This window comes from Engystomops pustulosus, chromosome 7 (genome assembly GCF_040894005.1).
Source record: "Engystomops pustulosus chromosome 7, aEngPut4.maternal, whole genome shotgun sequence".
NCBI lineage: Eukaryota > Metazoa > Chordata > Amphibia > Anura > Leptodactylidae > Engystomops > Engystomops pustulosus.
The window spans coordinates 140,453,392-140,467,913 of NC_092417.1; the positions used below are offsets into that span (position 1 = coordinate 140,453,392).

Below are 14,522 nucleotides of genomic sequence, written 5' to 3' on the forward strand. Positions count from 1 at the left end.
GTGGTTCCCTTTGACAAACTCCCAAACAAAGTGTGCCTAGTCGGTGCCTGCAGAGTTTTGCTGATCGGTCATGGGCTGAGTGGGTCATACCTCGCCTCCTACAGTAAGTAATGCCTCAAGAAGATGCATGGAAAACCCTTGAAAGGTGGACCTATGCTAAGGGATGCCAAACCATTTCCAGACATCCCTGGCATGTCTTCCATCCATCTATTCTGCCTTATGCATGGAAAGCAGAGCAGGTAACAATTCTTGCTCTGCTAAGAAGCGGCTCAATCACCTATGGAACCGCAAACCTCTAGCTCTCCACGAAGTTCCAGCTGCTATTGTCGTCTGCAAATTTGTCGGTGTGGATGCCTTTTTCAAAAAGTTTTTGCTTTTCTAATTGTCATGACTGAAAGCTTCATCCTTTTACAAGTTGCTGCCAAGTATGGAACAGAACTCCAGTACCGTGTGGGCCCTTAAAGAAAGCAGTGGAAAACGACTGCGGATAAAGGGACACACCTCAGTTGTCTACCTAGTATCTGCTCACCTTCCTTTTTCCAGCCCTGAAAAGAAAAACCATGAAGGTTTGAGCCACCCCATCAGGTCATGAAAGGTTGCAGGAATTGGAAACATCCGATAGCAGTGGCGTTTTTTTTCAGCTGCACAGCTGTGCCAGCTTTGCCCTCACAAGGCGCTGTGGCTTAGTTGGTTAAAGCGCCTGTCTAGTAAACAGGAGATCCTGAGTTCGAATCTCAGCAGTGCCTTTCTTTCTTCTCTTTTGAGCTTCTGAAGCAAACCAAAAAAAAGTTATTCGCTCACGTCTGACATCTTACTTGTCTTTCACACAGTCCTAAGGTAGACCAGTCAGGGGATCTAGAATCAGTACCAGCTAAAGGCTGCAAAGGACAAAGAGGCCTTCATCTTCATGAGAAGGCCGAGGATGCCATCAAGCATGAAAAATAAAAAGAGTGGACTTAACCCGTTGATATGCCACGTAACTTGTATGCCACCCAACAAATATGCGTCTTTCCTAGCTTTAATAAGAGCCGTCTTGAGAGGTCACAGTTAAAGTCCACCATGGAGGGGACAATCACTGCTTGTCCAGTAAAAAGAGGATTAGCAAACAAAGATTTCAGCTTGGACGAAGCAGAAGAAATCGACGAGGATGGGATTCGAACCCATGCATGCAGAGCACAATGGATTAGCAGTCCATCGCCTTAACCACTCGGCCACCTCGTCCTGGTGAGCGCCATGGTTCCCTTTGACAAACTCTCAAACAAAGTGTGCCTAGTCGGTGCCTGCAGAGTTTTGCTGATCGGTCATGGGCTGAGTGGGTCATACCTCGCCTCCTACAGTAAGTAATGCCTCAAGAAGATGCATGGAAAACCCTTGAAAGGTGGACCTATGCTAAGGGATGCCAAACCATTTCCAGACATCCCTGGCATGTCTTCCATCCATCTATTCTGCCTTATGCATGGAAAGCAGAGCAGGTAACAATTCTTGCTCTGCTAAGAAGCGGCTCAATCACCTATGGAACCGCAAACCTCTAGCTCTCCACGAAGTTCCAGCTGCTATTGTCGTCTGCAAATTTGTCGGTGTGGATGCCTTTTTCAAAAAGTTTTTGCTTTTCTAATTGTCATGACTGAAAGCTTCATCCTTTTACAAGTTGCTGCCAAGTATGGAACAGAACTCCAGTACCGTGTGGGCCCTTAAAGAAAGCAGTGGAAAACGACTGCGGATAAAGGGACACACCTCAGTTGTCTACCTAGTATCTGCTCACCTTCCTTTTTCCAGCCCTGAAAAGAAAAACCATGAAGGTTTGAGCCACCCCATCAGGTCATGAAAGGTTGCAGGAATTGGAAACATCCGATAGCAGTGGCGTTTTTTTTCAGCTGCACAGCTGTGCCAGGTTTGCCATCACAAGGCGCTGTGGCTTAGTTGGTTAAAGCGCCTGTCTAGTAAACAGGAGATCCTGAGTTCGAATCTCAGCAGTGCCTTTCTTTCTTCTCTTTTGAGCTTCTGAAGCAAACCAAAAAAAAGTTATTCGCTCACGTCTGACATCTTACTTGTCTTTCACACAGTCCTAAGGTAGACCAGTCAGGGGATCTAGAATCAGTACCAGCTAAAGGCTGCAAAGGACAAAGAGGCCTTCATCTTCATGAGAAGGCCGAGGATGCCATCAAGCATGAAAAATAAAAAGAGTGGACTTAACCCGTTGATATGCCACGTAACTTGTATGCCACCCAACAAATATGCGTCTTTCCTAGCTTTAATAAGAGCCGTCTTGAGAGGTCACAGTTAAAGTCCACCATGGAGGGGACAATCACTGCTTGTCCAGTAAAAAGAGGATTAGCAAACAAAGATTTCAGCTTGGACGAAGCAGAAGAAATCGACGAGGATGGGATTCGAACCCATGCATGCAGAGCACAATGGATTAGCAGTCCATCGCCTTAACCACTCGGCCACCTCGTCCTGGTGAGCGCCATGGTTCCCTTTGACAAACTCTCAAACAAAGTGTGCCTAGTCGGTGCCTGCAGAGTTTTGCTGATCGGTCATGGGCTGAGTGGGTCATACCTCGCCTCCTACAGTAAGTAATGCCTCAAGAAGATGCATGGAAAACCCTTGAAAGGTGGACCTATGCTAAGGGATGCCAAACCATTTCCAGACATCCCTGGCATGTCTTCCATCCATCTATTCTGCCTTATGCATGGAAAGCAGAGCAGGTAACAATTCTTGCTCTGCTAAGAAGCGGCTCAATCACCTATGGAACCGCAAACCTCTAGCTCTCCACGAAGTTCCAGCTGCTATTGTCGTCTGCAAATTTGTCGGTGTGGATGCCTTTTTCAAAAAGTTTTTGCTTTTCTAATTGTCATGACTGAAAGCTTCATCCTTTTACAAGTTGCTGCCAAGTATGGAACAGAACTCCAGTACCGTGTAGGCCCTTGAAGAAAGCAGTGGAAAACGACTGCGGATAAAGGGACACACCTCAGTTGTCTACCTAGTATCTGCTCACCTTCCTTTTTCCAGCCCTGAAAAGAAAAACCATGAAGGTTTGAGCCACCCCATCAGGTCATGAAAGGTTGCAGGAATTGGAAACATCCGATAGCAGTGGCGTTTTTTTTCAGCTGCACAGCTGTGCCAGCTTTGCCATCACAAGGCGCTGTGGCTTAGTTGGTTAAAGCGCCTGTCTAGTAAACAGGAGATCCTGAGTTCGAATCTCAGCAGTGCCTTTCTTTCTTCTCTTTTGAGCTTCTGAAGCAAACCAAAAAAAAGTTATTCGCTCACGTCTGACATCTTACTTGTCTTTCACACAGTCCTAAGGTAGACCAGTCAGGGGATCTAGAATCAGTACCAGCTAAAGGCTGCAAAGGACAAAGAGGCCTTCATCTTCATGAGAAGGCCGAGGATGCCATCAAGCATGAAAAATAAAAAGAGTGGACTTAACCCGTTGATATGCCACGTAACTTGTATGCCACCCAACAAATATGCGTCTTTCCTAGCTTTAATAAGAGCCGTCTTGAGAGGTCACAGTTAAAGTCCACCATGGAGGGGACAATCACTGCTTGTCCAGTAAAAAGAGGATTAGCAAACAAAGATTTCAGCTTGGACGAAGCAGAAGAAATCGACGAGGATGGGATTCGAACCCATGCATGCAGAGCACAATGGATTAGCAGTCCATCGCCTTAACCACTCGGCCACCTCGTCCTGGTGAGCGCCGTGGTTCCCTTTGACAAACTCCCAAACAAAGTGTGCCTAGTCGGTGCCTGCAGAGTTTTGCTGATCGGTCATGGGCTGAGTGGGTCATACCTCGCCTCCTACAGTAAGTAATGCCTCAAGAAGATGCATGGAAAACCCTTGAAAGGTGGACCTATGCTAAGGGATGCCAAACCATTTCCAGACATCCCTGGCATGTCTTCCATCCATCTATTCTGCCTTATGCATGGAAAGCAGAGCAGGTAACAATTCTTGCTCTGCTAAGAAGCGGCTCAATCACCTATGGAACCGCAAACCTCTAGCTCTCCACGAAGTTCCAGCTGCTATTGTCGTCTGCAAATTTGTCGGTGTGGATGCCTTTTTCAAAAAGTTTTTGCTTTTCTAATTGTCATGACTGAAAGCTTCATCCTTTTACAAGTTGCTGCCAAGTATGGAACAGAACTCCAGTACCGTGTGGGCCCTTAAAGAAAGCAGTGGAAAACGACTGCGGATAAAGGGACACACCTCAGTTGTCTACCTAGTATCTGCTCACCTTCCTTTTTCCAGCCCTGAAAAGAAAAACCATGAAGGTTTGAGCCACCCCATCAGGTCATGAAAGGTTGCAGGAATTGGAAACATCCGATAGCAGTGGCGTTTTTTTTAAGCTGCACAGCTGTGCCAGCTTTGCCCTCACAAGGCGCTGTGGCTTAGTTGGTTAAAGCGCCTGTCTAGTAAACAGGAGATCCTGAGTTCGAATCTCAGCAGTGCCTTTCTTTCTTCTCTTTTGAGCTTCTGAAGCAAACCAAAAAAAAGTTATTCGCTCACGTCTGACATCTTACTTGTCTTTCACACAGTCCTAAGGTAGACCAGTCAGGGGATCTAGAATCAGTACCAGCTAAAGGCTGCAAAGGACAAAGAGGCCTTCATCTTCATGAGAAGGCCGAGGATGCCATCAAGCATGAAAAATAAAAAGAGTGGACTTAACCCGTTGATATGCCACGTAACTTGTATGCCACCCAACAAATATGCGTCTTTCCTAGCTTTAATAAGAGCCGTCTTGAGAGGTCACAGTTAAAGTCCACCATGGAGGGGACAATCACTGCTTGTCCAGTAAAAAGAGGATTAGCAAACAAAGATTTCAGCTTGGACGAAGCAGAAGAAATCGACGAGGATGGGATTCGAACCCATGCATGCAGAGCACAATGGATTAGCAGTCCATCGCCTTAACCACTCGGCCACCTCGTCCTGGTGAGCGCCGTGGTTCCCTTTGACAAACTCCCAAACAAAGTGTGCCTAGTCGGTGCCTGCAGAGTTTTGCTGATCGGTCATGGGCTGAGTGGGTCATACCTCGCCTCCTACAGTAAGTAATGCCTCAAGAAGATGCATGGAAAACCCTTGAAAGGTGGACCTATGCTAAGGGATGCCAAACCATTTCCAGACATCCCTGGCATGTCTTCCATCCATCTATTCTGCCTTATGCATGGAAAGCAGAGCAGGTAACAATTCTTGCTCTGCTAAGAAGCGGCTCAATCACCTATGGAACCGCAAACCTCTAGCTCTCCACGAAGTTCCAGCTGCTATTGTCGTCTGCAAATTTGTCGGTGTGGATGCCTTTTTCAAAAAGTTTTTGCTTTTCTAATTGTCATGACTGAAAGCTTCATCCTTTTACAAGTTGCTGCCAAGTATGGAACAGAACTCCAGTACCGTGTGGGCCCTTAAAGAAAGCAGTGGAAAACGACTGCGGATAAAGGGACACACCTCAGTTGTCTACCTAGTATCTGCTCACCTTCCTTTTTCCAGCCCTGAAAAGAAAAACCATGAAGGTTTGAGCCACCCCATCAGGTCATGAAAGGTTGCAGGAATTGGAAACATCCGATAGCAGTGGCGTTTTTTTTAAGCTGCACAGCTGTGCCAGCTTTGCCCTCACAAGGCGCTGTGGCTTAGTTGGTTAAAGCGCCTGTCTAGTAAACAGGAGATCCTGAGTTCGAATCTCAGCAGTGCCTTTCTTTCTTCTCTTTTGAGCTTCTGAAGCAAACCAAAAAAAAGTTATTCGCTCACGTCTGACATCTTACTTGTCTTTCACACAGTCCTAAGGTAGACCAGTCAGGGGATCTAGAATCAGTACCAGCTAAAGGCTGCAAAGGACAAAGAGGCCTTCATCTTCATGAGAAGGCCGAGGATGCCATCAAGCATGAAAAATAAAAAGAGTGGACTTAACCCGTTGATATGCCACGTAACTTGTATGCCACACAACAAATATGCGTCTTTCCTAGCTTTAATAAGAGCCGTCTTGAGAGGTCACAGTTAAAGTCCACCATGGAGGGGACAATCACTGCTTGTCCAGTAAAAAGAGGATTAGCAAACAAAGATTTCAGCTTGGACGAAGCAGAAGAAATCGACGAGGATGGGATTCGAACCCATGCATGCAGAGCACAATGGATTAGCAGTCCATCGCCTTAACCACTCGGCCACCTCGTCCTGGTGAGCGCCGTGGTTCCCTTTGACAAACTCCCAAACAAAGTGTCCCTAGTCGGTGCCTGCAGAGTTTTGCTGATCGGTCATGGGCTGAGTGGGTCATACCTCGCCTCCTACAGTAAGTAATGCCTCAAGAAGATGCATGGAAAACCCTTGAAAGGTGGACCTATGCTAAGGGATGCCAAACCATTTCCAGACATCCCTGGCATGTCTTCCATCCATCTATTCTGCCTTATGCATGGAAAGCAGAGCAGGTAACAATTCTTGCTCTGCTAAGAAGCGGCTCAATCACCTATGGAACCGCAAACCTCTAGCTCTCCACGAAGTTCCAGCTGCTATTGTCGTCTGCAAATTTGTCGGTGTGGATGCCTTTTTCAAAAAGTTTTTGCTTTTCTAATTGTCATGACTGAAAGCTTCATCCTTTTACAAGTTGCTGCCAAGTATGAAACAGAACTCCAGTACCGTGTGGGCCCTTAAAGAAAGCAGTGGAAAACGACTGCGGATAAAGGGACACACCTCAGTTGTCTACCTAGTATCTGCTCACCTTCCTTTTTCCAGCCCTGAAAAGAAAAACCATGAAGGTTTGAGCCACCCCATCAGGTCATGAAAGGTTGCAGGAATTGGAAACATCCGATAGCAGTGGCGTTTTTTTTAAGCTGCACAGCTGTGCCAGCTTTGCCATCACAAGGCGCTGTGGCTTAGTTGGTTAAAGCGCCTGTCTAGTAAACAGGAGATCCTGAGTTCGAATCTCAGCAGTGCCTTTCTTTCTTCTCTTTTGAGCTTCTGAAGCAAACCAAAAAAAAGTTATTCGCTCACGTCTGACATCTTACTTGTCTTTCACACAGTCCTAAGGTAGACCAGTCAGGGGATCTAGAATCAGTACCAGCTAAAGGCTGCAAAGGACAAAGAGGCCTTCATCTTCATGAGAAGGCCGAGGATGCCATCAAGCATGAAAAATAAAAAGAGTGGACTTAACCCGTTGATATGCCACGTAACTTGTATGCCACCCAACAAATATGCATCTTTCCTAGCTTTAATAAGAGCCGTCTTGAGAGGTCACAGTTAAAGTCCACCATGGAGGGGACAATCACTGCTTGTCCAGTAAAAAGAGGATTAGCAAACAAAGATTTCAGCTTGGACGAAGCAGAAGAAATCGACGAGGATGGGATTCAAACCCATGCATGCAGAGCACAATGGATTAGCAGTCCATCGCCTTAACCACTCGGCCACCTCGTCCTGGTGAGCGCCGTGGTTCCCTCTGACAAACTCCCAAACAAAGTGTGCCTAGTCGGTGCCTGCAGAGTTTTGCTGATCGGTCATGGGCTGAGTGGGTCATACCTCGCCTCCTACAGTAAGTAATGCCTCAAGAAGATGCATGGAAAACCCTTGAAAGGTGGACCTATGCTAAGGGATGCCAAACCATTTCCAGACATCCCTGGCATGTCTTCCATCCATCTATTCTGCCTTATGCATGGAAAGCAGAGCAGGTAACAATTCTTGCTCTGCTAAGAAGCGGCTCAATCACCTATGGAACCGCAAACCTCTAGCTCTCCACGAAGTTCCAGCTGCTATTGTCGTCTGCAAATTTGTCGGTGTGGATGCCTTTTTCAAAAAGTTTTTGCTTTTCTAATTGTCATGACTGAAAGCTTCATCCTTTTACAAGTTGCTGCCAAGTATGGAACAGAACTCCAGTACCGTGTGGGCCCTTAAAGAAAGCAGTGGAAAACGACTGCGGATAAAGGGACACACCTCAGTTGTCTACCTAGTATCTGCTCACCTTCCTTTTTCCAGCCCTGAAAAGAAAAACCATGAAGGTTTGAGCCACCCCATCAGGTCATGAAAGGTTGCAGGAATTGGAAACATCCGATAGCAGTGGCGTTTTTTTTAAGCTGCACAGCTGTGCCAGCTTTGCCCTCACAAGGCGCTGTGGCTTAGTTGGTTAAAGCGCCTGTCTAGTAAACAGGAGATCCTGAGTTCGAATCTCAGCAGTGCCTTTCTTTCTTCTCTTTTGAGCTTCTGAAGCAAACCAAAAAAAAGTTATTCGCTCACGTCTGACATCTTACTTGTCTTTCACACAGTCCTAAGGTAGACCAGTCAGGGGATCTAGAATCAGTACCAGCTAAAGGCTGCAAAGGACAAAGAGGCCTTCATCTTCATGAGAAGGCCGAGGATGCCATCAAGCATGAAAAATAAAGAGTGGACTTAACCCGTTGATATGCCACGTAACTTGTATGCCACCCAACAAATATGCGTCTTTCCTAGCTTTAATAAGAGCCGTCTTGAGAGGTCACAGTTAAAGTCCACCATGGAGGGGACAATCACTGCTTGTCCAGTAAAAAGAGGATTAGCAAACAAAGATTTCAGCTTGGACGAAGCAGAAGAAATCGACGAGGATGGGATTCGAACCCATGCATGCAGAGCACAATGGATTAGCAGTCCATCGCCTTAACCACTCGGCCACCTCGTCCTGGTGAGCGCCATGGTTCCCTTTGCCAAACTCCCAAACAAAGTGTGCCTAGTCGGTGCCTGCAGAGTTTTGCTGATCGGTCATGGGCTGAGTGGGTCATACCTCGCCTCCTACAGTAAGTAATGCCTCAAGAAGATGCATGGAAAACCCTTGAAAGGTGGACCTATGCTAAGGGATGCCAAACCATTTCCAGACATCCCTGGCATGTCTTCCATCCATCTATTCTGCCTTATGCATGGAAAGCAGAGCAGGTAACAATTCTTGCTCTGCTAAGAAGCGGCTAAATCACCTATGGAACCGCAAACCTCTAGCTCTCCACGAAGTTCCAGCTGCTATTGTCGTCTGCAAATTTGTCGGTGTGGATGCCTTTTTCAAAAAGTTTTTGCTTTTCTAATTGTCATGACTGAAAGCTTCATCCTTTTACAAGTTGCTGCCAAGTATGGAACAGAACTCCAGTTCCGTGTGGGCCCTTAAAGAAAGCAGTGGAAAACGACTGCGGATAAAGGGACACACCTCAGTTGTCTACCTAGTATCTGCTCACCTTCCTTTTTCCAGCCCTGAAAAGAAAAACCATGAAGGTTTGAGCCACCCCATCAGGTCATGAAAGGTTGCAGGAATTGGAAACATCCGATAGCAGTGGCGTTTTTTTTAAGCTGCACAGCTGTGCCAGCTTTGCCCTCACAAGGCGCTGTGGCTTAGTTGGTTAAAGCGCCTGTCTAGTAAACAGGAGATCCTGAGTTCGAATCTCAGCAGTGCCTTTCTTTCTTCTCTTTTGAGCTTCTGAAGCAAACCAAAAAAAAGTTATTCGCTCACGTCTGACATCTTACTTGTCTTTCACACAGTCCTAAGGTAGACCAGTCAGGGGATCTAGAATCAGTACCAGCTAAAGGCTGCAAAGGACAAAGAGGCCTTCATCTTCATGAGAAGGCCGAGGATGCCATCAAGCATGAAAAATAAAAAGAGTGGACTTAACCCGTTGATATGCCACGTAAATTGTATGCCACCCAACAAATATGCGTCTTTCCTAGCTTTAATAAGAGCCGTCTTGAGAGGTCACAGTTAAAGTCCACCATGGAGGGGACAATCACTGCTTGTCCAGTAAAAAGAGGATTAGCAAACAAAGATTTCAGCTTGGACGAAGCAGAAGAAATCGACGAGGATGGGATTCGAACCCATGCATGCAGAGCACAATGGATTAGCAGTCCATCGCCTTAACCACTCGGCCACCTCGTCCTGGTGAGCGCTGTGGTTCCCTTTGACAAACTCACAAACAAAGTGTGCCTAGTCGGTGCCTGCAGAGTTTTGCTGATCGGTCATGGGCTGAGTGGGTCATACCTCGCCTCCTACAGTAAGTAATGCCTCAAGAAGATGCATGGAAAACCCTTGAAAGGTGGACCTATGCTAAGGGATGCCAAACCATTTCCAGACATCCCTGGCATGTCTTCCATCCATCTATTCTGCCTTATGCATGGAAAGCAGAGCAGGTAACAATTCTTGCTCTGCTAAGAAGCGGCTCAATCACCTATGGAACCGCAAACCTCTAGCTCTCCACGAAGTTCCAGCTGCTATTGTCGTCTGCAAATTTGTCGGTGTGGATGCCTTTTTCAAAAAGTTTTTGCTTTTCTAATTGTCATGACTGAAAGCTTCATCCTTTTACAAGTTGCTGCCAAGTATGGAACAGAACTCCAGTACCGTGTGGGCCCTTAAAGAAAGCAGTGGAAAACGACTGCGGATAAAGGGACACACCTCAGTTGTCTACCTAGTATCTGCTCACCTTCCTTTTTCCAGCCCTGAAAAGAAAAACCATGAAGGTTTGAGCCACCCCATCAGGTCATGAAAGGTTGCAGGAATTGGAAACATCCGATAGCAGTGGCGTTTTTTTAAAGCTGCACAGCTGTGCCAGCTTTGCCCTCACAAGGCGCTGTGGCTTAGTTGGTTAAAGCGCCTGTCTAGTAAACAGGAGATCCTGAGTTCGAATCTCAGCAGTGCCTTTCTTTCTTCTCTTTTGAGCTTCTGAAGCAAACCAAAAAAAAGTTATTCGCTCACGTCTGACATCTTACTTGTCTTTCACACAGTCCTAAGGTAGACCAGTCAGGGGATCTAGAATCAGTACCAGCTAAAGGCTGCAAAGGACAAAGAGGCCTTCATCTTCATGAGAAGGCCGAGGATGCCATCAAGCATGAAAAATAAAAAGAGTGGACTTAACCCGTTGATATGCCACGTAACTTGTATGCCACCCAACAAATATGCGTCTTTCCTAGCTTTAATAAGAGCCGTCTTGAGAGGTCACAGTTAAAGTCCACCATGGAGGGGACAATCACTGCTTGTCCAGTAAAAAGAGGATTAGCAAACAAAGATTTCAGCTTGGACGAAGCAGAAGAAATCGACGAGGATGGGATTCGAACCCATGCATGCAGAGCACAATGGATTAGCAGTCCATCGCCTTAACCACTCGGCCACAGAGTCCTGGTGAGCGCCGTGGTTCCCTTTGACAAACTCACAAACAAAGTGTGCCTAGTCGGTGCCTGCAGAGTTTTGCTGATCGGTCATGGGCTGAGTAGGTCATACCTCGCCTCCTACAGTAAGTAATGCCTCAAGAAGATGCATGGAAAACCCTTGAAAGGTGGACCTATGCTAAGGGATGCCAAACCATTTCCAGACATCCCTGGCATGTCTTCCATCCATCTATTCTGCCTTATGCATGGAAAGCAGAGCAGGTAACAATTCTTGCTCTGCTAAGAAGCGGCTCAATCACCTATGGAACCGCAAACCTCTAGCTCTCCACGAAGTTCCAGCTGCTATTGTCGTCTGCAAATTTGTCGGTGTGGATGCCTTTTTCAAAAAGTTTTTGCTTTTCTAATTGTCATGACTGAAAGCTTCATGCTTTTACAAGTTGCTGCCAAGTATGGAACAGAACTCCAGTACCGTGTGGGCCCTTAAAGAAAGCAGTGGAAAACGACTGCGGGTAAAGGGACACACCTCAGTTGTTTACCTAGTATCTGCTCACCTTCCTTTTTCCAGCCCTGAAAAGAAAAACCATGAAGGTTTGAGCCACCCCATCAGGTCATGAAAGGTTGCAGGAATTGGAAACATCCGATAGCAGTGGCGTTTTTTTTAAGCTGCACAGCTGTGCCAGCTTTGCCCTCACAAGGCGCTGTGGCTTAGTTGGTTAAAGCGCCTGTCTAGTAAACAGGAGATCCTGAGTTCGAATCTCAGCAGTGCCTTTCTTTCTTCTCTTTTGAGCTTCTGAAGCAAACCAAAAAAAAGTTATTCGCTCACGTCTGACATCTTACTTGTCTTTCACACAGTCCTAAGGTAGACCAGTCAGGGGATCTAGAATCAGTACCAGCTAAAGGCTGCAAAGGACAAAGAGGCCTTCATCTTCATGAGAAGGCCGAGGATGCCATCAAGCATGAAAAATAAAAAGAGTGGACTTAACCCGTTGATATGCCACGTAACTTGTATGCCACACAACAAATATGCGTCTTTCCTAGCTTTAATAAGAGCCGTCTTGAGAGGTCACAGTTAAAGTCCACCATGGAGGGGACAATCACTGCTTGTCCAGTAAAAAGAGGATTAGCAAACAAAGATTTCAGCTTGGACGAAGCAGAAGAAATCGACGAGGATGGGATTCGAACCCATGCGTGCAGAGCACAATGGATTAGCAGTCCATCGCCTTAACCACACTGCCACCTCGTCCTGGTGAGCGCCGTGGTTCCCTTTGACAAACTACCAAACAAAGTGTGCCTAGTCGGTGCCTGCAAAGTTTTACTGATCGGTCATGGGCTGAGTGGGTCATACCTCGCCTCCTACAGTAAGTAATGCCTCAAGAAGATGCATGGAAAACCCTTGAAAGGTGGACCTATGCTAAGGGATGCCAAACCATTTCCAGACATCCCTGGCATGTCTTCCATCCATCTATTCTGCCTTATGCATGGAAAGCAGAGCAGGTAACAATTCTTGCTCTGCTAAGAAGCGGCTCAATCACCTATGGAACCGCAAACCTCTAGCTCTCCACGAAGTTCCAGCTGCTATTGTCGTCTGCAAATTTGTCGGTGTGGATGCCTTTTTCAAAAAGTTTTTGCTTTTCTAATTGTCATGACTGAAAGCTTCATCCTTTTACAAGTTGCTGCCAAGTATGGAACAGAACTCCAGTACCGTGTGGGCCCTTAAAGAAAGCAGTGGAAAACGACTGCGGATAAAGGGACACACCTCAGTTGTCTACCTAGTATCTGCTCACCTTCCTTTTTCCAGCCCTGAAAAGAAAAACCATGAAGGGTTGAGCCACCCCATCAGGTCATGAAAGGTTGCAGGAATTGGAAACATCCGATAGCAGTGGCGTTTTTTTTTAAGCTGCACAGCTGTGCCAGCTTTGCCATCACAAGGCGCTGTGGCTTAGTTGGTTAAAGCGCCTGTCTAGTAAACAGGAGATCCTGAGTTCGAATCTCAGCAGTGGGTTTCTTTCTTCTCTTTTGAGCTTCTGAAGCAAACCAAAAAAAAGTTATTCGCTCACGTCTGACATCTTACTTGTCTTTCACACAGTCCTAAGGTAGACCAGTCAGGGGATCTAGAATCAGTACCAGCTAAAGGCTGCAAAGGACAAAGAGGCCTTCATCTTCATGAGAAGGCCGAGGATGCCATCAAGCATGAAAAATAAAAAGAGTGGACTTAACCCGTTGATATGCCACGTAACTTGTATGCCACACAACAAATATGCATCTTTCCTAGCTTTTATAAGAGCCGTCTTGAGAGGTCACAGTTAAAGTCCACCATGGAGGGGACAATCACTGCTTGTCCAGTAAAAAGAGGATTAGCAAACAAAGATTTCAGCTTGGACGAAGCAGAAGAAATCGACGAGGATGGGATTCGAACCCATGCATGCAGAGCACAATGGATTAGCAGTCCATCGCCTTAACCACTCGGCCACCTCGTCCTGGTGAGTGCCGTGGTTCCCTTTGACAAACTCCATAACAAAGTGTGCCTAGTCGGTGCCTGCAGAGTTTTGCTGATCGGTCATGGGCTGAGTGGGTCATACCTCGCCTCCTACAGTAAGTAATGCCTCAAGAAGATGCATGGAAAACCCTTGAAAGGTGGACCTATGCTAAGGGATGCCAAACCATTTCCAGACATCCCTGGCATGTCTTCCATCCATCTATTCTGCCTTATGCATGGAAAGCAGAGCAGGTAACAATTCTTGCTCTGCTAAGAAGCGGCTCAATCACCTATGGAACCGCAAACCTCTAGCTCTCCACGAAGTTCCAGCTGCTATTGTCGTCTGCAAATTTGTCGGTGTGGATGCCTTTTTCAAAAAGTTTTTGCTTTTCTAATTGTCATGACTGAAAGCTTCATCCTTTTACAAGTTGCTGCCAAGTATGGAACAGAACTCCAGTACCGTGTGGGCCCTTAAAGAAAGCAGTGGAAAACGACTGCGGATAAAGGGACGCACCTCAGTTGTCTACCTAGTATCTGCTCACCTTCCTTTTTCCAGCCCTGAAAAGAAAAACCATGAAGGTTTGAGCCACCCCATCAGGTCATGAAAGGTTGCAGGAATTGGAAACATCCGATAGCAGTGGCGTTTTTTTTCAGCTGCACAGCTGTGCCAGCTTTGCCCTCACAAGGCGCTGTGGCTTAGTTGGTTAAAGCGCCTGTCTAGTAAACAGGAGATCCTGAGTTCGAATCTCAGCAGTGCCTTTCTTTCTTCTCTTTTGAGCTTCTGAAGCAAACCAAAAAAAAGTTATTCGCTCACGTCTGACATCTTACTTGTCTTTCACACAGTCCTAAGGTAGACCAGTCAGGGGATCTAGAATCAGTACCAGCTAAAGGCTGCAAAGGACAAAGAGGCCTTCATCTTCATGAGAAGGCCGAGGATGCCATCAAGCATGAAAAATAAAAAGAGTGGACTTAA

The 14,522-nt window shown here is 46.5% G+C and overlaps 19 non-coding genes across 19 annotated transcripts; 11 read left to right on the top strand and 8 right to left on the bottom strand.

Annotated features, from left to right (window-relative positions):
* Nucleotides 1-672: 672 nt before the first annotated feature.
* On the top strand, nucleotides 673-746 carry TRNAT-AGU (transfer RNA threonine (anticodon AGU)). The gene has a single exon. It is a non-coding gene; the product is annotated as a tRNA-Thr (tRNA).
* Nucleotides 747-1,139: 393 nt separating this feature from the next.
* TRNAS-GCU (transfer RNA serine (anticodon GCU)) lies at nucleotides 1,140-1,221 on the bottom strand. Its single transcript has one exon. It is a non-coding gene; the product is annotated as a tRNA-Ser (tRNA).
* A 684-nt stretch (nucleotides 1,222-1,905) lies between these two features.
* On the top strand, nucleotides 1,906-1,979 carry TRNAT-AGU (transfer RNA threonine (anticodon AGU)). The gene has a single exon. It is a non-coding gene; the product is annotated as a tRNA-Thr (tRNA).
* A 393-nt stretch (nucleotides 1,980-2,372) lies between these two features.
* TRNAS-GCU (transfer RNA serine (anticodon GCU)) lies at nucleotides 2,373-2,454 on the bottom strand. The gene has a single exon. It is a non-coding gene; the product is annotated as a tRNA-Ser (tRNA).
* A 684-nt stretch (nucleotides 2,455-3,138) lies between these two features.
* On the top strand, nucleotides 3,139-3,212 carry TRNAT-AGU (transfer RNA threonine (anticodon AGU)). The gene has a single exon. It is a non-coding gene; the product is annotated as a tRNA-Thr (tRNA).
* Nucleotides 3,213-3,605: 393 nt separating this feature from the next.
* On the bottom strand, nucleotides 3,606-3,687 carry TRNAS-GCU (transfer RNA serine (anticodon GCU)). The gene has a single exon. It is a non-coding gene; the product is annotated as a tRNA-Ser (tRNA).
* Nucleotides 3,688-4,371: 684 nt separating this feature from the next.
* On the top strand, nucleotides 4,372-4,445 carry TRNAT-AGU (transfer RNA threonine (anticodon AGU)). Its single transcript has one exon. It is a non-coding gene; the product is annotated as a tRNA-Thr (tRNA).
* A 393-nt stretch (nucleotides 4,446-4,838) lies between these two features.
* On the bottom strand, nucleotides 4,839-4,920 carry TRNAS-GCU (transfer RNA serine (anticodon GCU)). The gene has a single exon. It is a non-coding gene; the product is annotated as a tRNA-Ser (tRNA).
* A 684-nt stretch (nucleotides 4,921-5,604) lies between these two features.
* On the top strand, nucleotides 5,605-5,678 carry TRNAT-AGU (transfer RNA threonine (anticodon AGU)). The gene has a single exon. It is a non-coding gene; the product is annotated as a tRNA-Thr (tRNA).
* A 393-nt stretch (nucleotides 5,679-6,071) lies between these two features.
* On the bottom strand, nucleotides 6,072-6,153 carry TRNAS-GCU (transfer RNA serine (anticodon GCU)). The gene has a single exon. It is a non-coding gene; the product is annotated as a tRNA-Ser (tRNA).
* Nucleotides 6,154-6,837: 684 nt separating this feature from the next.
* On the top strand, nucleotides 6,838-6,911 carry TRNAT-AGU (transfer RNA threonine (anticodon AGU)). Its single transcript has one exon. It is a non-coding gene; the product is annotated as a tRNA-Thr (tRNA).
* A 1,159-nt stretch (nucleotides 6,912-8,070) lies between these two features.
* On the top strand, nucleotides 8,071-8,144 carry TRNAT-AGU (transfer RNA threonine (anticodon AGU)). The gene has a single exon. It is a non-coding gene; the product is annotated as a tRNA-Thr (tRNA).
* Nucleotides 8,145-8,535: 391 nt separating this feature from the next.
* On the bottom strand, nucleotides 8,536-8,617 carry TRNAS-GCU (transfer RNA serine (anticodon GCU)). Its single transcript has one exon. It is a non-coding gene; the product is annotated as a tRNA-Ser (tRNA).
* Nucleotides 8,618-9,301: 684 nt separating this feature from the next.
* Nucleotides 9,302-9,375, top strand: TRNAT-AGU (transfer RNA threonine (anticodon AGU)). The gene has a single exon. It is a non-coding gene; the product is annotated as a tRNA-Thr (tRNA).
* Nucleotides 9,376-9,768: 393 nt separating this feature from the next.
* On the bottom strand, nucleotides 9,769-9,850 carry TRNAS-GCU (transfer RNA serine (anticodon GCU)). Its single transcript has one exon. It is a non-coding gene; the product is annotated as a tRNA-Ser (tRNA).
* A 684-nt stretch (nucleotides 9,851-10,534) lies between these two features.
* On the top strand, nucleotides 10,535-10,608 carry TRNAT-AGU (transfer RNA threonine (anticodon AGU)). The gene has a single exon. It is a non-coding gene; the product is annotated as a tRNA-Thr (tRNA).
* Nucleotides 10,609-11,767: 1,159 nt separating this feature from the next.
* Nucleotides 11,768-11,841, top strand: TRNAT-AGU (transfer RNA threonine (anticodon AGU)). Its single transcript has one exon. It is a non-coding gene; the product is annotated as a tRNA-Thr (tRNA).
* Nucleotides 11,842-13,468: 1,627 nt separating this feature from the next.
* Nucleotides 13,469-13,550, bottom strand: TRNAS-GCU (transfer RNA serine (anticodon GCU)). Its single transcript has one exon. It is a non-coding gene; the product is annotated as a tRNA-Ser (tRNA).
* A 684-nt stretch (nucleotides 13,551-14,234) lies between these two features.
* Nucleotides 14,235-14,308, top strand: TRNAT-AGU (transfer RNA threonine (anticodon AGU)). Its single transcript has one exon. It is a non-coding gene; the product is annotated as a tRNA-Thr (tRNA).
* Nucleotides 14,309-14,522: the final 214 nt, after the last annotated feature.